Here is a 22,555-nt window from a genome sequence, read left to right as displayed (position 1 = left end):
CGCGGCAGACAGCAGAGTGCGTGTAATTCCAGAATGTGCTTGCTTTTTTTGCGTACGAGCAATAAAAACCGCCTGTATCTTCTGGCTGAACTGAAGTAAAGAAGGTTTCAAAGGACACCGCAGCAGACAGCCGAGTGCGTGTATTTCCAACACGTGGTTCCTTTTTTTGCGTATGAGCAAGAATAACCGCCTGTATCTTCTGGCACAACGGAAATAAAGTATTTTTCGGCAGACACTGCGGCAGACAGCAGAGTGCGTGTAATTACTGCATGCGTTTGTTTTTTTTCGCGTACGGGAAAGAATCACCGCCTGTATCTTCTGGCAGAACTGAAGTAATGTATTTTCAACGGACACCGCGGCAGACAGCAGAGTGTGTGTAAATCCAGCATGTGCTTGCTTTTTTGCGTACGAGCAAGAATAACCGCCTGTATCTTCTGGCAAAACTGAAGTAAAGTATTCTACGGCGGACACCGCGGCAGACCGCAGAGTGCGTGTAAATCTAGCATGTGGTTGTTTTTTTTCGCGTATGAGCAAGAATCACGGCCTGTATCTTCTGGCAGAACTGAAGTAAAGTATTTTTCAACGGACACCACGGCAGACAGCAGAGTGTGTGTAAACCCAGCATGTGCTTGCTTTTTTGCTTAAGAGCAAGAATAACCGCTTGTATCTTCTTGCAGAACTGAAGTAAAGTATTCTACGGCGGACACCGCGGCAGACAGCAGAGTGTGTGTAATTACAGCATGTGCTTGTTTTTTTCGCGTACGGGCAAGAATCACGGCCTGTATCTTCTGGCAGAACTGATGTAAACTATTTTTCAACGCACACCACGGCAGACAGCAGAATGTGTGTAATTCCAGCATGTGCTTGCTTTTTTGCGTAAGAGCAAGAATAACCGCCTGTATCTCAAGGCGGAACTGAAGTAAAGTATTCTAAGGTGGACACCGCGGCAGACAGCAGAGTGCGTGTAATTCCAGCATGTGCTTGTTTTTCTTCGCGTACGAGCAAGAATCACCGCCTGTATCATCTGGCAGAATTGCAGTAAAGTATTTTTCGGTAGACACCACGTAAGACAGCCAAGTGCGTGTAATTACAGAATGTGCTTGTTTTTTTGCGCGTACGAGCAAAAATGACCATCTGTATCTTCTGGCAGAAGTGAAGTGAAGTATTTTTCGGCGGACACCGTGGCAGACAGCAGAGTGCGTGTAATTCCAGCATGTGCTTGCTTTTTTTGCGTACGAGCAATAATAACCGCGTGTATGTTGTCGCTGAACTGAAGTAAAGAAGGTTTCAACGGAGACGACAGCAGACAGCCGAGTGCGTGTATTTCCAACACGTGGTTGCTTTTTTGCGTATGAGCAAGAATAACCGCCTGTATCTTCTGGCACAACGGAAATAAAGTATTTTTTGGCAGACACCGCGGCAGACAGCAGAGGGCGTGTAATAAGTGCATGCGTTTTTTTTCGCGTACGGGCAGGATTCACCGCCTGTATCTTCGGGCAGAACTGAAGTAAAGTACTTTTCGGTGAACACCGCGGGAGACAGTAGAGTGCGTGTAATTCCAGCTTGTGCTTGCTTTTTTTTGCGTACGAGCAAGAATAACCGCCTGTATCTTGTGGCACAACTGAAATAACGTATTTTTCGGCGGACACTGCGGCAGACAACAAAGTGCGTGTATTTCTAGCATGTGCTTGCTTTTTTTAACGTACGAGCTAGAATAACCGCATGTATCTTCTGGCAGAACTGAGGTAATATATTATTCAATGCACACCACGGCAGACAGCAGAGTACGTGTTATTCCAGCATGTGTTTGCTTTTTTATGCGTACGAGCAATAATAACCGCCTGTATCTTCTCGCAGAACTGAAGTAAAGTATTTTTCGACGGACACCGCTGCATACAGCGGAATGCGTGTATTTCCAACACGTGGTCGCTTTTTTGGGTATGAGCAAGACTAACCGCCTGTATCTTCTGACAAAACGGAAATAAAGTATTTTTCGGCGGACACCACGGCAGACAGCAGAGTGCATGTAATTCCAGCATGTGCTTGTTTTTTTCGCGTACGAGCAAAAATCACCGCCTGTATATTCTGGCAGAACTCAAGTGAAGTATTTTTCGGTGGACACCGTGGCAGACAGCAGATTGCGTGTAATTCCAGCATGTGCTTGCTTTTTTGCGTACGAGCACTAATATCCGCGTGTGTCTTCTGGCTGAACTGAAGTAAAGAAGGTTTTAACGGACACCACAGCAGACAGCCGAGTGCGTGTATTTCCAACACGTGGTTGCTTTTTTTGCGTATGAGCAAGAATAACCGCCTGTATCTTCTGGCACAACGGAAATAAACTATTTTTCGGCAGACACCGCGGCAGACAGCAGAGGGCGTGTAATTAGTGCATGCGTTTTTTTTTCGCGCACGGGCAGGAATCACCGCCTGTATCTTGTGGCACAACTGAAATAAAGTAATTTTCAACGGACACCGCTACAGACAGCGGAGTGCGTGTATTTCCAACACGTGGTTGCTTTTTTTGCGTATGAGCAAGACTAACCGCCTGTATCTTCCGACAGAACGGAAATAAAGTATTTTTCGGCGGACACCGCGGCAGACAGCAGAGTGCGTGTAATTCCACCATGTGGTTGTTTTTTTCGCGTACGAGCAAGAATCACCGCCTGTATCTTCTGGCAGAACTGAAGTTGAAGTATTTCTCGGAAGACACCACGGCAGACCGCAGAGTGCGTGTAATTCCAGCATGTGCTTGTTTTTTTGCGCGAACGAGCAAGTATGACCGTCTGTATCTTCTGGCAGAACTGAAGTGAACTATTTTTCGGCGAACACCGCGGCAGACAGCAGAGTGCGTGTATTTCCATCACGTGGTTGCTTTTTTGCGTATGAGCAAGACTAACCGCCTGTATCTTCTGACAGAACGGAAATGAAGTATTTCTCGGAAGACACCACGGCAGACCGCAGAGTGCGTGTAATTCCAGCATGTGCTTGTTTTTTTGCGCGTACGAGCAATTATGACCGTCTGTATCTTCTGGCAGAACTGAAGTGAACTATTTTACGGCGGACACCGCGGCACACAGCAGATTGCGTGTAATTCCAGCATGTGCTTGCTTTTTTTGTCAACGAGCGAAAATAATCGCCTGTATCTTCTGGCAGAACTGAAGTAAAGTATTTTTCGGCGGAAACCGTGGCAGAGAGAAGTGGGCGTGTATTTCCAACACGTGGTTTCTTTTTTTTTGCGTATGAGCAAGAATAACCGCCTGTATCTTCTGGCAGAACTGAAGTAAAGTATTTTTCGGCGGACACCACGGCAGACAGCAGAGTTAGTGTAATTCAAGCATGTGCTTGCTTTTTGCGTACGAGCAAGAATAACCGCCTGTACCTTCTGACAGAATTGAAGTAAACTATTTTTTGGTAGACACCGCGAAAGACAGCAGAGTGCGTGTATTTCCAGCATGTTCTTGCTTTTTTTACATACGAGAAAGAATAACTGCCTGTATCTTCGGGCAGAACTGAAGTAAAGTACTTTTCGGTGGACACCATGGCAGACAGTAGAGTGTGTGTAATTCCAGCATGTGCTTGTTTCTTTTGCATACGAGCAAGAATAACCGCCTGTATCTTGTGGCACAACTGAAATAAAGTATTATTCAACGGACACCGCTACAGACAGCGGAGTGCGTGTATTTCCAACACGTGGTTGCTTTTTTGCGTATGAGCAAGACTAACCGCCTGTATCTTCTGACAGAACGGAAATAAAGTATTTTTCGGCGGACACCGCGGCAGACAGCAGAGTGCGTGTAATTCCACCATGTGGTTGTTTTTTTTCGCGTACGAGCAAGAATCACCGCCTGTATCTTCTGGCAGAACTGAAGTTGAAGTATTTTTCGGTGGACACCGCGGCAGACAGCAGAGTGCGTGTAATTCCAGCATGTGCTTGCTTGTTTTTTGCGTACGAGCATTAATAACCGCCTGTATCTTCTGGCTGAACTGAAGTAAAGAAGGTTTCAACGGACAACGCAGCAGACAGCAGAGTGCGTGTATTTTTCAACGCGTGGTTGCTTTGTTGCGTATGAGCAAGAATAACCACCTGTATCTTCTGGCACAACGGAAATAAAGTATTTTTCGGCAGACACCGCGGCAGACAGCAGAGTGCGTGTAATTACTGCATGCGTTTGTTTTTTTTCGCGTACGGGCAAGAATCACCGCCTGTATCTTCTGGCAGAACTGAAGTAAAGTATTTTCAACGGACACCGCGGCAGACAGCAAAGTGTGTGTAAATCCAGCATGTGCTTGCTTTTTTGCGTACGAGCAAGAATAACCGCCTGTATCTTCTGGCAAAACTGAAGTAAATTATTCTACGGCGGACAACGCGGCAGACCGCAGAGTGCGTGTAAATCTAGCATGTGGTTGTTTTTTTTCGCGTACGAGCAAGAATCACGGCCTGTATCTTCTGGCAGAACTGAAGTAAAGTATTTTTCAACGGACACCGCGGCAGACAGAAGAGTGTGTGTAAACCCAGCATGTGCTTGCTTTTTTGCTTAAGAGCAAGAATAACCGCCTGTATCTTCTTGCAGAACTGAAGTAAAGTATTCTACGGCGGACACCGCGGCAGACAGCAGAGTGTGTGTAATTACAGCATGTGCTTGTTTTTTTTCGCGTACGGGCAAGAATCACGGCCTGTATCTTCTGGCAGAACTGATGTAAAGTATTTTTCAACGCACACCATGGCAGACAGCAGAATGTGTGTAATTCCAGCATCTGCTTGCTTTTTTGCGTAAGAGCAAGAATAACCGCCTGTATCTCAAGGCAGAACTGAAGTAAAGTATTCTAAGGTGGACACCGCGGCAGACAGCAGAGTGCGTGTAATTCCAGCATGTGCTTGTTTTTCTTCGCGTACGAGCAAGAATCACCGCCTGTATCATCTGGCAGAATTGCAGTAAAGTATTTTTCGGTAGACACCACGTAAGACAGCACAGTGCGTGTAATTACAGCATGTGCTTGTTTATTTTTCGCGTACGAGCAAAAATGACCATCTGTATCTTCTGGCAGAACTGAAGTGAAGTATTTTTCGGCGGACACCACGGCAGACAGCAGAGTGCGTGTAATTCGAGCATATGCTTGCATTTTTTGCGAACGAGCAAGAATAACCGCCTGTATCTTCTGGCAGAACTGAAGTAAATTATTTTTCGGTGGAAACCGTGGCAGAGAGAAGTGTGCGTGTATTTCCAACACGTGATTTCTTTTTTTGCGTATGAGCAAGAATAACCGCCTGTATCTTCTGGCAGAACTGAAGTAAAGTATATTTTGACGGACACCACGACAGACAGCAGAGTTAGTGTAATTCAAGAATGTGCTTGCTTTTTTGCGTACGAGCAAGAATAACCGTCTGTATCTTCTCACAGAATTGAAGTAAGCTATTTTTCAGTAGAGACCGAGAAAGACAGCAGAGTGCGTGTATTTCCAGCATGTGCTTACTTTTCTTACACACGAGCAAGAATAACTGCCTGTATCTTCGGGCAGAACTGAAGTAAAGTACTTTTCGGTGGACACCGCGGCAGACAGTAGAGTGCGTGTAATTCCAGCTTTTGCTTGCTTTTTTTGCGTACGAGCAAGAATAACCGCCTGTATCTTGTGGCACAACTGAAATAAAGTATTTTTTGGTGGACGCTGCGGCAAACAACAAAGTGCGTGTATTTCCAGCATGTGCTTGCTTTTTTGACGTACGAGCTAGAATAACCGCATGAATCTTCTGGCAGAACTGAAGTAAAATATTATTCAATGGACACCACGGCAGACAGCAGAGTACGTGTTATGCCAGCATGTGCTTGCTTTTTTATGCGTACGAGCAATAATAACCGCCTGTATCTTCTCGCAGAACTGAAGTAAAGTATTTTTCGACGGACACTGCTGCATGCAGCGGAATGCGTGTATTTCCAACACGTGGTTGCTTTTTTTGCGTATGAGCAAGACTAACCACCTGTATCTTCTACCAGAACAGAAATAAAGTATTTTTCGGCGGACACCGCGGCAGACAGCAGAGTGCATGTAATTCCAGCATGTGCTTGTTTTTTTCGCGTACGAGCAAAAATCACCGCCTGCATCTTTTGCCAGAACTGTAGTGAAGTATTTTTCGGTGGACACCGCGGCAGACAGCAGAGTGCGTGTAATTCCAGCATGTGCTTGCTTTTTTTGCGTACGAGCAATAAAAACCGCCTGTATCTTCTGGCTGAACTGAAGTAAAGAAGGTTTCAAAGGACACCGCAGCAGACAGCCGAGTGCGTGTATTTCCAACACGTGGTTCCTTTTTTTGCGTATGAGCAAGAATAACCGCCTGTATCTTCTGGCACAACGGAAATAAAGTATTTTTCGGCAGACACCGCGGCAGACAGCAGAGTGCGTGTATTTACTGCATGCGTTTGTTTTTTTTCGCGTACGGGCAAAAATCACCGCCTGTAACTTCTGGCAGAACTGAAGTAAAGTATTTTCAACGGACACCGCGGCAGACAGCAGAGTGCGTGTAAATCTAGCATGTGGTTGTTTTTTTTCGCGTACGAGCACGAATCACGGCCTGTATCTTCTGGCAGAACTGAAGTAAAGTATTTTTCAACGGACACCACGGCAGACAGCAGAGTGTGTGTAAACCCAGCATGTGCTTGCTTTTTTGCTTAAGAGCAAAAATAACCGCGTGTATCTTCTTGCAGAACTGAAGTAAAGTATTCTACGGCGGACACCGCGGCAGACAGCAGAGTGTGTGTAATTACAGCATGTGCTTGTTTTTTTCGTGTACGGGCAAGAATCACGGCCTGTATCTTCTGGCAGAACTGATGTAAACTATTTTTCAACGCACACCACGGCAGACAGCAGAATGTGTGTAATTCCAGCATGTGCTTGCTTTTTTGCGTAAGAGCAAGAATAACCGCCTGTATCTCAAGGCGGAACTGAAGTAATGTATTCTAAGGTGGACACCGCGGCAGACAGCAGAGTGCGTGTAATTCCAGCATGTGCTTGTTTTTCTTCGCATACGAGCAAGAATCACCGCCTGTATCATCTGGCAGAATTGCAGTAAAGTATTTTTCGGTAGACACCACGTAAGACAGCCAAGTGCGTGTAATTACAGAAAGTGCTTGTTTTTTTGCGCGTACGAGCAAAAATGACCATCTGCATCTTCTGGCAGAAGTGAAGTGAAGTATTTTCCGGCGGACACCGCGGCAGACAGCAGAGTGCGTGTAATTCGAGCATGTGCTTGCATTTTTTGCGAACGAGCAAGAATAACCGCCTGTATCTTCTGGCAGAACTGAAGTAAAGTATTTTTCGGTGGAAACCGTGGCAGAGAGAAGTGTGCGTGTATTTCCAACACGTGGTTTCTTTTTTTGCGTATGAGCAAGAATAACCGCCTGTATCTTCTGGCACAACTGAAGTAAAGTATATTTCGACGGACACCACGGCAGACAGCAGAGTTAGTGTAATTCAAGAATGTGCTTGCTTTTTTGCGTACGAGCAAGAATAACCGCCTGTATCTTCTCACAGAATTGAAGTAAACTATTTTTCGATAGAGACCGAGAAAGACAGCAGAGTGCGTGTATTTCCAGCATGTGCCTACTTTTCTTACACACGAGCAAGAATAACTGCCTGTATCTTCGGGCAGAACTGAAGTAAAGTACTTTTCGGTGGACACCGCGGCAGACAGTAGAGTGCGTGTAATTCCAGCTTTTGCTTGCTTTTTTTTGCGTACGAGCAAGAATAACCGCCTGTATCTTGTGGCACAACTGAAATAACGTATTTTTCGGCGGACACTGCGACAGACAACAAAGTGCGTGTATTTCCAGCATGTGCTTGCTTTTTTTGACGTACGAGCTAGAATAACCGCATGTATCTTCTGGCAGAACTGAAGTAATATATTATTCAATGCACACCACGGCAGACAGCAGAGTACGTGTTATTCCAGCATGTGCTTGCTTTTTTATGCGTACGTGCAATAATAACCGCCTGTATCTTCTCGCAGAACTGAAGTAAAGTATTTTTCGACGGACACCGCTGCATACAGCGGAATGCGTGTATTTCCAACACGTGGTTGCTTTTTTGCGAATGAGCAAGACTAACCGCCTGTATCTTCTGACAAAGCGGAAATAAAGTATTTTTCGGCGGACACCGCGGCAGACAGCAGAGTGCATTTAATTCCAGCATGTGCTTGTTTTTTTCGCGTACGAGCAAAAATCACCGCCTGTATCTTCTGACAGAACTCAAGTGAAGTATTTTTCGGTGGACACCGTGGCAGACAGCAGAGTGCGTGTAATTCCAGCATGTGCTTGCTTTTTTTGCGTACGAGCAATAATAACCGCGTGTATCTTGTGGCTGAACTGAAGTAAAGAAGGTTTCAACGGAGACGACAGCAGACAGCCGAGTGCGTGTATTTCCAACACGTGGTTGCTTTTATGCGTATGAGCAAGAATAACCGCCTGTATCTTCTGGCACAACGGAAATAAAGTATTTTTCGGCAGACACCGCGGCAGACAGCAGAGGGCGTGTAATAAGTGCATGCGTTTTTTTTTCGCGTACGGGCAGGATTCACCGCCTGTATCTTCGGGCAGAACTGAAGTAAAGTACTTTTCGGTGAACACCGCGGGAGACAGTAGAGTGCGTGTAATTCCGGCTTGTGCTTGCTTTTTTGCGTACGAGCAAGAATAACCGCCTGTATCTTGTGGCACAACTGAAATAACGTATTTTTCGGCGGACACTGCGGCAGACAACAAAGTGCGTGTATTTCTAGCATGTGCTTGCTTTTTTTAACGTACGAGCTAGAATAACCGCATGTATCTTCTGGCAGAACTGAGGTAATATATTATTCAATGCACACCACGGCAGACAGCAGAGTACGTGTTATTCCAGCATGTGCTTGCTTTTTTATGCGTACGAGCAATAATAACCGCCTGTATCTTCTCGCAGAACTGAAGTAAAGTATTTTTCTTCGGACACCGCTGCATACAGCGGAATGCGTGTATTTCCAACACGTGGTCGCTTTTTTGGGTATGAGCAAGACTAACCACCTGTATCTTCTGACAAAACGGAAATAAAGTATTTTTCGGCGGACACCACGGCAGACAGCAGAGTGCATGTTTTTCCAGCATGTGCTTGTTTTTTTCGCGTGCGAGCAAAAATCACCGCCTGTATCTTCTGGCAGAACTCAAGTGAAGTATTTTTCGGTGGACACCGTGGCAGACAGCAGATTGCGTGTAATTCCAGCATGTGCTTGCTTTTTTTGCGTACGAGCAATAATATCCGCGTGTGTCTTCTGGCTGAACTGAAGTAAAGAAGGTTTTAACGGACACCACAGCAGACAGCCGAGTGCGTGTATTTCCAACACGTGGTTGCTTTTTTTGCGTATGAGCAAGAATAACCGCCTGTATCTTCTGGCACAACGGAAATAAACAATTTTTCGGCAGACACCGCGGCAGACAGCAGAGGGCGTGTAATTAGTGCATGCGTTTTTTTTCGCGCACGGGCAGGAATCACCGCCTGTATCTTCTGGCAGAACTGAAGTAAAGTAATTTTCAATGGGCATCGCGGCGGACAGCAGAGTGTGTGTAAATCCAGCATGTGCTTGCTTTTCTTGCATACGAGCAAGAATAACTGCCTGTATCTTCAGGCAGAACTGAAGTAAAGTATTTTTTGGTGACACCGCGGCAGTCAGTAGAGTGCGTGTAATTCCAGCATGTGCTTGCTTTTTTGCGTACGAGCATTAATAACCGCCTGTATCTTCTGGCTGAACTGAAGTAAAGAAGGTTTCAACGGACACCGCAGCAGACAGCAGAGTGCGTGTATTTTTCAACGCGTGGTTGATTTGTTGCTTAAGAGCAAGAATAACCGCCTGTATCTTCTTGCAGAACTGAAGTAAAGTATTCTACGGCGGACACCGCGGCAGACAGCAGAGTGTGTGTAATTACAGCATGTGCTTGTTTTTTTTCGCGTACGGGCAAGAATCACGGCCTGTATCTTCTGGCAGAACTGATGTAAAGTATTTTTCAACGCACACCATGGCAGACAGCAGAATGTGTGTAATTCCAGCATGTGCTTGCTTTTTTGCGTAAGAGCAAGAATAACCGCCTGTATCTCAAGGCAGAACTGAAGTAAAGTATTCTAAGGTAGACACCGCGGCAGACAGCAGAGTGCGTGTAATTCCAGCATGTGCTTGTTTTTCTTCGCGTACGAGCAAGAATCACCGCCTGTATCATCTGGCAGAATTGCAGTAAAGTATTTTTCGGTAGACACCACGTAAGACAGCACAGTGCGTGTAATTACAGCATGTGCTTGTTTATTTTGCGCGTACGAGCAAAAATGACCATCTGTATCTTCTGGCAGAACTGAAGTGAAGTATTTTTCGGCGGACACCACGGCAGACAGCAGAGTGCGTGTAATTCGAGCATGTGCTTGCATTTTTTGCGAACGAGCAAGAATAATCGCCTGTATCTTCTGGCAGAACTGAAGTAAATTATTTTTCGGTGGAAACCGTGGCAGAGAGAAGTGTGCGTGTATTTCCAACACGTGATTTCTTTTTTTGCGTATGAGCAAGAATAACCGCCTGTATCTTCTGGCAGAACAGAAGTAAAGTATATTTCGACGGACACCACGACAGACAGCAGAGTTAGTGTAATTCAAGAATGTGCTTGCTTTTTTGCGTACGAGCAAGAATAACCGTCTGTATCTTCTCACAGAATTGAAGTAAACTATTTTTCGGTAGAGACTGAGAAAGACAGCAGAGTGCGTGTATTTCCAGCATGTGCTTACTTTTCTTACACACGAGCAAGAATAACTGCCTGTATCTTCTGGCAGAACTGAAGTAAAGTATTTTTCAACGGACACCGCAGCAGACAGCAGAGTGCGTGTATTTCTAACACGGGGTTGCTTTTTTTTGCGTATGAGCAAGACTAACCGCCTGTATCTTCTGACAGAACGGAAATGAAGTATTTCTCGGAAGACACCACGGCAGACCGCAGAGTGCGTGTAATTGCAGCATGTGCTTGTTTTTTTGCGCGAACGAGCAAGTATGACCGTCTGTATCTTCTGGCAGAACTGAAGTGAACTATTTTTCGGCGAACACCGCGGCAGACAGCAGAGTGCGTGTATTTCCAACACGTGGTTGCTTTTTTGCGTATGAGCAAGACTAACCGCCTGTATCTTCTGACAGAACGGAAATGAAGTATTTCTCGGAAGACACCACGGCAGACCGCAGAGTGCGTGTAATTCCAGCATGTGCTTGTTTTTTTGCGCGTACGAGCAAGTATGACCGTCTGTAGCTTCTGGCAGAACTGAAGTAAAGTATTTTTCTGCAGACACCACGGCAGACAGCAGAATGCGTGTAATTCAAGCATGTGCTTGCTTTTTTTGTGAACGAGCAAGAATAATCGCCTGTATCTTCTGGCAGAACTGAAGTAAAGTATTTTTCGGCGGAAACCGTGGCAGAGAGAAGTGGGCGTGTATTTCCAACACGTGGTTTCTTTTTTTTGCGTATGAGCAAGAATAACCGCCCGTATCTTCTGGCAGAACTGAAGTAAAGTATTTTTCGGCGGACACCACGGCAGACAGCAGAGTTAGTGTAATTCAAGCATGTGCTTGCTTTTTGCGTACGAGCAAGAATAACCGCCTGTATCTTCTGACAGAATTGAAGTAAACTATTTTTTGGTAGACACCGTGAAAGACAGCAGAGTGCGTGTATTTCCAGCATGTTCTTGCTTTTTTTACATACGAGAAGGAATAACTGCCTGTATCTTCGGGCAGAACTGAAGTAAAGTACTTTTCGGTGGACACCATGGCAGATAGTAGAGTGTGTGTAATTCCAGCATGTGCTTGTTTCTTTTGCATACGAGCAAGAATAACCGCCTGTATCTTGTGGCACAACTGAAATAAAGTATTATTCAACGGACATCGCTACAGACAGCGGAGTGCATGTATTTCCAACACGTGGTTGCTTTTTTTGCGTATGAGCAAGACTAACCACCTGTATCTTCTGACAGAACGGAAATAAAGTATTTTTCGGCGGACACCGCGGCAGATAGCAGAGTGCGTGTAATTGCACCATGTGGTTGTTTTTTTTCGCGTACGAGCAAGAATCACCGCCTGTATCTTCTGGCAGAACTGAAGTTGAAGTATTTTTCGGTGGACACCGCGGCAGACAGCAGAGTGCGTGTAATTCCAGCATGTGCTTGCTTTTTTGCGTACGAGCAATAACAACCGCGTGTATCTTCTGGCTGAACTGAAGTAAAGAAGGTTTTAACGGACACCACAGCAGACAGCCGAGTGCGTGTATTTCCAACACGTGGTTGCTTTTTTTGCGTATGAGCAAGAATAACCGCCTGTATCTTCTGGCACAACGGAAATAAAGTATTTTTCGGCAGACACCGCGGCAGACAGCAGAGGGCGTGTAATTAGTGCATGCGTTTTTTTCGCGTACGGGCAGGAATCACCGCCTGTATCTTCTGGCAGAACTGAAGTAAAGTAATTTTCAACGGACATCGCGGCGGACAGCAGAGCTTGTGTAAATCCAGCATGTGCTTGCTTTTTTGCGTATGAGCAAGAATAACCATCTGTATCTCCTGGCAGAACTGAAGTAAAGTATTTTTCGGCAGACACCACGGCAGACAGCAGAATGCGTGTAATTCCAGCATGTGCTTGATTTTTCTGACGTACGAGAAACAATAACCGCATGTATCTTCTGGCAGAACTGAAGTAAAGTATTTTTCAACGGACACCGCAGCAGACAGCAGAGTGCGTGTATTTCTAACACGGGGTTGCTTTTTTTTGCGTATGAGCAAGACTAACCGCCTGTATCTAGTGACAGAACGGAAATGGAGTATTTCTCGGAAGACACCACGGCAGACCGCAGAGTGCGTGTAATTCCAGCATGTGCTTGTTTTTTTTTGCGCGTACGAGCAAGTATGACCGTCTGTATCTTCTGGCAGAACTGAAGTGAACTATTTTTCGGCGAACACCGCGGCAGACAGCAGAGTGCGTGTATTTCCAACACGTGGTTGCTTTTTTGCGTATGAGCAAGACTAACCGCCTGTATCTTCTGACAGAACGGAAATGAAGTATTTCTCGGAAGACACCACGGCAGACCGCAGAGTGCGTGTAATTACTGCATGCGCTTGTTTTTTTCGCGTACGGGCAAGAATCACCGCCTGTATCTTCTGGCAGAACTGAAGTAAAGTATTTTCAACGGACACCGCGGCAGACAGCAGAGTGTGTGTAAATCCAGCATGTGCTTGCTTTTTTAAGTACGAGCAAGAATAACCGCCTGTATCTTCTGGCAAAACTGAAGTAAAGTATTCTACGGCGGACACCGCGGCAGACCGCAGAGTGCGTGTAAATCTAGCATGTGGTTGTTTTTTTTTTCGCGTACGAGCAAGAATCACGGCCTGTATCTTCTGGCAGAACTGATGTAAAGTATTTTTCAACGGACACCGCGGCAGACAGAAGAGTGTGTGTAAACCCAGCATGTGCTTGCTTTTTTGCTTAAGAGCAAGAATAACCGCCTGTATCTTCTTGCAGAACTGAAGTAAAGTATTCTACGGCGGACACCGCGGCAGACAGCAGAGTGTGTGTAATTACAGCATGTGCTTGTTTTTTTTCGCGTACGGGCAAGAATCACGGCCTGTATCTTCTGGCAGAACTGATGTAAAGTATTTTTCAACGCACACCATGGCAGACAGCAGAATGTGTGTAATTCCAGCATGTGCTTGCTTTTTTGCGTAAGAGCAAGAATAACCGCCTGTATCTCAAGGCAGAACTGAAGTAAAGTATTCTAAGGTGGACACCGCGGCAGACAGCAGCGTACGTGTATTTCCAACACGTGATTTCTTTTTTTGCGTATGAGCAAGAATAACCGCCTGTATCTTCTGGCAGAACTGAAGTAAAGTATATTTCGACGGACACCACGACAGACAGCAGAGTTAGTGTAATTCAAGAATGTGCTTGCTTTTTTGCGTACGAGCAAGAATAACCGTCTGTATCTTCTCACAGAATTGAAGTAAACTATTTTTCAGTAGAGACCGAGAAAGACAGCAGAGTGCGTGTATTTCCAGCATGTGCTTACTTTTCTTACACACAAGCAAGAATAACTGCCTGTATCTTCGGGCAGAACTGAAGTAAAATACTTTTCAAGGGACACCGCGGCAGACAGTAGAGTGCGTGTAATTCCAGCTTTTGCTTGCTTTTTTGCGTACGAGCAAGAATAACCGCCTGTATCTTGTGGCACAACTGAAATAACGTATTTTTCGGCGGACACTGCGGCAGACAACAAAGTGCGTGTATTTCCAGCATGTGCTTGCTTTTTTTGACGTACGAGCTAGAATAACCGCATGTATCTTCTGGCAGAACTGAAGTAATATATTATTCAATGCACACCACGGCAGACAGCAGAGTACGTGTTATTCCAGCATGTGCTTGCTTTTTTATGCGTACGTGCAATAATAACCGCCTGTATCTTCTCGCAGAACTGAAGTAAAGTATTTTTCGACGGACACCGCTGCATACAGCGGAATGCGTGTATTTCCAACACGTGGTTGCTTTTTTGCGAATGAGCAAGACTAACCGCCTGTATCTTCTGACAAAGCGGAAATAAAATATTTTTCGGCGGACACCGCGGCAGACAGCAGAGTGCATGTAATTCCAGCATGTGCTTGTTTTTTTTTGCGCGTACGAGCAAAAATGACCATCTGTATCTTCTGGCAGAACTGAAGTGAAGTATTTTTCAGCGGACACCGCGGCAGACAGCAGAGTGCGTGTAATTCCAGCATGTGCTTGCTTTTTTTGCGTACGAGCAATAATAACCGCGTGTATCTTGTGGCTGAACTGAAGTAAAGAAGGTTTCAACGGAGACGACAGCAGACAGCCGAGTGCGTGTATTTCCAACACGTGGTTGCTTTTATGCGTATGAGCAAGAATAACCGCCTGTATCTTCTGGCACAACGGAAATAAAGTATTTTTTGGCAGACACCGCGGCAGACAGCAGAGGGCGTGAAATAAGTGCATGCGTTTTTTTTTTCGCGTACGGGCAGGATTCACCGCCTGTATCTTCGGGCAGAACTGAAGTAAAGTACTTTTCGGTGAACACCGCGGGAGACAGTAGAGTGCGTGTAATTCCAGCTTGTGCTTGCTTTTTTGCGTACGAGCAAGAATAACCGCCTGTATCTTGTGGCACAACTGAAATAACGTATTTTTCGGCGGACACTGCGGCAGACAACAAAGTGCGTGTATTTCTAGCATGTGCTTGCTTTTTTTAACGTACGAGCTAGAATAACCGCATGTATCTTCTGGCAGAACTGAGGTAATATATTATTCAATGCACACCACGGCAGACAGCAGAGTACGTGTTATTCCAGCATGTGCTTGCTTTTTTATGCGTACGAGCAATAATAACCGCCTGTATCTTCTCGCAGAACTGAAGTAAAGTATTTTTCGACGGACACCGCTGCATACAGCGGAATGCGTGTATTTCCAACACGTGGTCGCTTTTTTGGGTATGAGCAAGACTAACCGCCTGTATCTTCTGACAAAACGGAAATAAAGTATTTTTCGGCGGACACCACGGCAGACAGCAGAGTGCATGTTTTTCCAGCATGTGCTTGTTTTTTTTGCGTACGAGGAAAAATCACCGCCTGTATCTTCTGGCAGAACTCAAGTGAAGTATTTTTCGGTGGACACCGTGGCAGACAGCAGATTGCGTGTAATTCCAGCATGTGCTTGCTTTTTTTGCGTACGAGCAATAATATCCGCGTGTGTCTTCTGGCTGAACTGAAGTAAAGAAGGTTTTAACGGACACCACAGCAGACAGCCGAGTGCGTGTATTTCCAACACGTGGTTGCTTTTTTTGCGTATGAGCAAGAATAACCGCCTGTATCTTCTGGCACAACGGAAATAAACTATTTTTCGGCAGACACCGCGGCAGACAGCAGAGGGCGTGTAATTAGTGCATGCGTTTTTTTTCGCGCACGGGCAGGAATCACCGCCTGTATCTTCTGGCAGAACTGAAGTAAAGTAATTTTCAATGGACATCGCGGCGGACAGCAGAGTGTGTGTAAATCCAGCATGTGCTTGCTTTTCTTGCATACGAGCAAGAATAACTGCCTGTATCTTCGGGCAGAACCGAAGTAAAGTATTTTTTGGTGACACCGCGGCAGACAGTAGAGTGCGTGTAATTTCAGCATGTGCTTGCTTTTTTGCGTATGAGCAAGAATAACCATCTGTATTTCCTGGCAGAACTGAAGTAAAGTATTTTTCGGCAGACACCACGGCAGACAGCAGAATGCGTGTAATTCCAGCATGTGCTTGCTTTTTCTGACGTACGAGCAACAATAACCGCATGTATCTTCTGGCAGAACTGAAGTAAAGTATTTTTCAACGGACACCGCAGCAGACAGCAGAGTGCGTGTATTGCTAACACGGGGTTGCTTTTTTTTGCGTATGAGCAAGACTAACCACCTGTAACTTCTGACAGAACGGAAATGAAGTATTTCTCGGAAGACACCACGGCAGACCGCAGAGTGCGTGTAATTCCAGCATGTGCTTGTTTTTTGCGCGTACGAGCAAGTATGACCGTCTGTATCTTCTGGCAGAACTGAAGTGAACTATTTTTCGGCGAACACCGCGGCAGACAGCAGAGTGCGTGTATTTCCAACACGTGGTTGCTTTTTTGCGTATGAGCAAGACTAACCGCCTGTATCGTCTGACAGAACAGAAATGAAGTATTTCTCGGAAGACACCACGGCAGACCGCAGAGTGCGTGTAATTCCAGCATGTGCTTGCTTTTTTTGTGAACGAGCAAGAATAATCGCCTGTATCTTCTGGCAGAACTGAAGTAAAGTAGTTTTCGGCGGAAACCGTGGCAGAGAGAAGTGGGCGTGTATTTCCAACACGTGGTTTCTTTTTTTTGCGTATGAGCAAGAATAACCGCCTGTATCTTCTGGCAGAACTGAAGTAAAGTATTTTTCGGCGGACACCACGGCAGACAGCAGAGTTAGTGTAATTCAAGCATGTGCTTGCTTTTTGCGTACGAGCAAGAATAACCGCCTGTATCTTCTGACAGAATTGAAGTAAACTATTTTTTGGTAGACACCGCGAAAGACAGCAGAGTGCGTGTATTTCCAGCATGTTCTTGCTTTTTTTACATACGAGAAAGAATAACTGCCTGTATCTTCGGGCAGAACTGAAGTAAAGTACTTTTCGGTGGACACCATGGCAGATAGTAGAGTGTGTGTAATTCCAGCATGTGCTTGTTTCTTTTGCATACGAGCAAGAATAACCGCCTGTATCTTGTGGCACAACTGAAATAAAGTATTATTCAACGGACACCGCTACAGACAGCGGAGTCCCCGCAGGGGCGCCTGCGCAAGTAGGCGTTTGGTGTGTAGCGACACCACGGACCCGAGCTAACGGGGGAGTTTCTACTCCCTCCCACGCCTAGCCGTGCGTGGCTTTGCCGTGTCCGGGGAAAAGGGGATCCTGGGGGTTGAGCCGACGCTGGGTGATTGGACCTTTAAGGCCCCCCGGCAGAGGCAACACACCCCTTTGGCCCCGGCTTCACGTAGACGGCACCCCTGGGCTGACCCACCCAGGGGAAATCGGCAGTCGCCTTTTCCTATCTCTCTCTTCCTACATCTTAGTCTTTTCTCGTCTTTAAATCTATCCTGTCTTCTTCTCTCTTCCATTTACTTCCGATTTTTCCTGGCGGCAAGGGTTAACCTTGTGTAATTACTCAACCTCGAGTAGTTATATTTGGTTATAGTGGCAATGTACGGCTGGCGTCTGCAGCCTTATGCTATTAAGTGCTTCAGCGTCCCCTGGTTGGACTCCATGGTGGGTGGTCGCCATTGCTGCCGAAAAAAAGTACACTACTATGGAAACACCTGCATTTCCCCATCTCCTAGATCGTCTTCCGCTTAAGAGGGGACGCACCGATGAAATATTACTTTTCAACCAACCCAGACAATGCTTTCCGAAATTCCATGTAGTACACAGCGAAAAGCCAACAAAACAAGCCAGAGCCATATCTCCATTTCTTGTTGCTAAATCTCTGACTGAGCTCTTTGGCCAAGGATACAAGGTTACAAAGATGGCTTGCGGAGACCTTCTCCTTGAGCTGCCAGAAAAACACCACTATGAAAAACTTGGCAGTCTCAAAGCATTTGGCAATATCCCAGTATCTGTTTCACCTCATAGATCAATGAACACCTCACGCGGAGTTGTTTCAGAAGCAGACCTTCTTGAAATGTCTGAACAGGAACTGCTTGAAGGGTGGAAAGAGCAAAATGTCACAGATGTGAAACGAATCGTCATCAGACGCGACAACAAAGAAATACCTACCAAACATATAATACTCACTTTTGCATCTAGCACACTGCCTTCATCTATAGACACAGGCTACATCAAACTCTCTGTCCGTCCCTACATTCCCAATCCGAGACGGTGTTATAAATGTCAACGATTTGGTCATGGTTCGCAAAACTGCCGGGGTCAGGAAACTTGTGCAAGATGTGGTGGCCGCGGCCACCCATCTGACAACTGTGTTACCACGCCTCACTGCGTGAATTGTGACGGGGAACACGCCGCGTATTCGCGTTCGTGTCCTAACTGGAAGAAAGAAAAAGAAATCATCACTCTTAAAGTCAAAGAAAACATAACATTCAAAGAAGCAAGACGAAGAGTGTCGCCATTTTACGGCGCAACATATGCTGATGCGGCGCGTCAGGGGGCAACGCCGCACCAGCCCTCGCCACCCCTTCGGCCTGCGCAGAGCAAGCCGTCGGCTGTGGCACCTGCCCCCAAGGCGGCTGTAGCCCAGGCTACACCGCCTACTCCCAAACAGAGACCGGAGACTCCAGAGTCTTCGGGTCTCAAGGCCTCCCCTCACCAGGCGAGGCCCAAAATTCGAACTAACAGCCCGCATGTGCGGGCGTCCAGTGCCTCCGAGGAGGCAATGGATACATCGGCACCCTTGGTGCCGAAAGAGCGGCGTGGCTCCTTGGAGCGCGCCAAGAAAACAAAAAAGCAAATAACAGGGCCTGGTGATGGCCCTGTTAAGTGAACTCAAACTCCCCGTCTAAGCAGCCACTCGCTTTTCGTACACACAGCACTATTTCACATTCACCATGAACACTCAAATTATACAATGGAACGTCAGGGGCCTTCTCAGAAACCTTGACGACATCCAAGAACTCCTACACGAACACTCACCAAAAGTGCTGTGTGTACAAGAAACACACCTAAATTCAAAACACACAAATTTTCTTCGTAAATACGTTATTTTTCGAAAGGACCGAGATGATGCCATGACATCATCCGGAGGTGTTGCCATCATAGTAAATCAAGGAATTGCATGCGCACACTTACAACTCCAAACATCCCTTGAGGCAGTGGCTGTTCGAGCGGTTCTTTTCAATAAACTGATCACAATCTGCAGTATTTACATTCCTCCTAGCTATCAGCTGCAAAAACAAGATTTATACTCTTTAATTGATGAACTTCCGGAGCCCTATGTTCTCCTTGGAGACTTCAATGCGCATAGCAGGCTATGGGGTGATTCTCGGTATGACGCGCGAGGTCGACTGATCGAACAGTTCCTTCTCTCGTCGAGCGCGTGTCTGCTGAATCGAAAAGAACCAACCTATTATAACCTCGCTAATAACACCTACTCCTCCATAGACCTGAGCATAGTATCTCCATCTCTTGTGCCTCTACTCCAGTGGAAAGTTGTCAGTAATCTGTACGGAAGTGACCACTTCGCCGTAGTTTTAAGCACAACGACAGTAACTGAGTGTCCACCACGTGTTCCCAGGTGGCTCATAAACAGAGCCGACTGGGAACAGTTTCATACTATCGCTTGTCTAGGTTGGAATGACATCTGTGCTTTGAACATTGATGTTGCTGTGAAATACTTCACAGCGTTTTTGATTGATGCTGCAACAAAATGCATCCCACAAACAAATGGACACCCTGGAAAACGATGTGTGCCATGGTGGAACTCTGAATGCCGAAACGCGCGCAAACAGCAAAACAGAGCTTGGAGGCTGCTTCGGAACTCACCGACAGCCGAAAATCTTGAAACCTTCAAGAAAATAAAGTCTCAAGGCAGGAGAACGCGTCGGCAGGCCAGAAGAGAAAGCTGGCAGAAGTTTTTGTCAGGGATCAATTCTTACACACAAGAGGCCAAAGTCTGGAACATGGTCGGTAGGATAGCAGGGAAACAAGTACACGCACTTCCACTCGTAAACACTCAAGGTAATACCTTGGAAGATCAGGCAAACTTCCTCGGGGCACATTTTGAACGGGTATCCAGCTCGTCCCACTATACTGACACTTTCCAAAAATACAGAACAAGAATAGAAAAGCAGAAACTCGAACACAAATGCACTAGACACGAGGCATATAATCAAGCGTTCAGTCTAGCTGAGCTGCGAATGTCTCTAAACTCCTGCAGTACTTCTGCCCCAGGTTCTGACCGTGTCGTATATGAAATGTTAAAAAACCTACCGATCGAAACACGAAAAACCTTACTTTGTTTGTACAATGCTATCTGGTTTTCTGGCACTATCCCTAACTCCTGGAAAGAGGCTATTATAATTCCCATTTTGAAAGAGGGCAAGGACCCTTCTTTACCTTCGAGTTATAGGCCTATTGCACTCACAAGCTGCTTGTGCAAAATCTTCGAAAAAATGATAAACTGCAGACTTGTACATTTCCTCGAAACAAACAATTTGCTCGACCCATTTCAGTGCGGGTTTCGAGAAAGTAGATCCACCACAGACCACCTTGTTCGTATCGAGGCACAGATCAGAGACGCCTTCGTTCATAAACAATATTTTCTCTCTGTGTTCCTCGATATCGAAAAGGCTTATGATACAACATGGCGTTTCGGAATTCTAAGAGACCTGTCCCACCTTGGCGTGCGCGGAAGAATGTTTCAAATAATCGAAAGTTACCTGTCAAACCGGACATTCCGTGTCCGAGTGGGCACGGCTCTTTCCCAAACATTCGTCCAGGAAACAGGCGTGCCACAAGGTGGTGTACTTAGCTGCACACTTTTTCTCATCAAGATGAATTCCTTGCACTTTTCCATCCCTCGCAATATGTTTTATTGTACATATGTCGACGACGTCCAGCTTGGCTTTAGATCTTGCAACCTGGTAATGTGCGAGCGACAGGTTCAGTTAGGTTTAAACAAGGTCTCCAAATGGGCAGAGGAAAACGGATTCCGACTGAACCCACAAAAGAGCACGTGTGTCTTGTTCTCCCGAAAGAGAGGCATGCACTCAGAACCTGACATTGAACTGAACGGTCAACGTCTGTGTGTCAATGCGGAGCATAAATTCTTAGGATTAATCTTGGACAACAAGTTGACCTTCGTACCGCACATCAAGTATCTAAAAACAAAATGTTTAAAAGCCATGAATGTTTTAAAAGTGTTGTCACGTACTACGTGGGGTAGTGACAGGCAATGTCTCATGACCCTGTATCGAAGCCTCATTCGCACCCGCTTAGATTATGGGGCCATTGTTTATCAGTCTGCGACTCAAAGTGCTTTGAAGATGCTGGACCCCGTGCACCATTTGGGCATCCGCCTTTCTACGGGTGCTTTTCGCACTAGCCCCGTAGAAAGCCTTTATGTTGAGTCAAATGAGTGGTCGCTTCATCTGCAGAGAACTTACATCTCCTTTGTTTATTTCCTTAAGGTGAAAGCAGATAAGAAGCACCCCTCATACTCCACTATTAATGATTTGTCGAGCTCCATTCTGTTTCAAAATAGGCCTTCGATGAGGCAGCCCTTCTCAGCTCGCCTGAAAAGTCTAGCTTAGGAAACTGGAGTCTCACTTGAACATAGTTTAATGGCTCCTGTAGCATATCTGCCACCGTGGCAATGGCAGACTATAGACTGTGATGTGTCCTTTCTTGAAGTTACAAAACATGCGCCTATTGCCCATATTCAAACATACTTCCTGGAACTTCAACACAAATACACACGTCCTGAGTTCTTTACAGATGCCTCCAAGTCCAACTCCTCTGTGTCCTACGCTGTTGTCGGCCCATCCTTCTCGGATGCTGGCCCTCTACATCCAGGCACAAGTATCTTCACAGCGGAAGCTTACGCGATACTTGTGGCAGCTAAACACATCAAACAATTACACATTCAAAAAGCAGTAATTTATACAGACTCCCTCAGTGTGGTAACGGCTCTGCACAGTCTTAAAAAACAAAAAAACCCGGTCCTCATTTCACTTTACTCCATTTTGTGCACACTCTACACACTCAAACAACATGTTGTAGTGTGCTGGGTGCCAGGGCACCGTGAGATTCAAGGCAACGTGAGGGCGGATCAGCTCGCTGCATCCGCCCACAAAAACACTGCCCCTACACCTATATCAATCCCGGCCCTCGAACTTAAGCCGTCTCTCAAACGAAACCTCAGAGTATACTGGCAGAGCAAGTGGGATACACATACACAAAACAAACTACACGTTATTAAGCCACACCTTGGTCATTGGCTGCCCGTATCGAAATCGCGTCATACAGA

This window comes from Rhipicephalus microplus, chromosome 7 (genome assembly GCF_043290135.1).
Source record: "Rhipicephalus microplus isolate Deutch F79 chromosome 7, USDA_Rmic, whole genome shotgun sequence".
Lineage (NCBI taxonomy): Eukaryota > Metazoa > Arthropoda > Arachnida > Ixodida > Ixodidae > Rhipicephalus > Rhipicephalus microplus.
Note: the sequence above shows the minus strand (reverse complement) of the source record.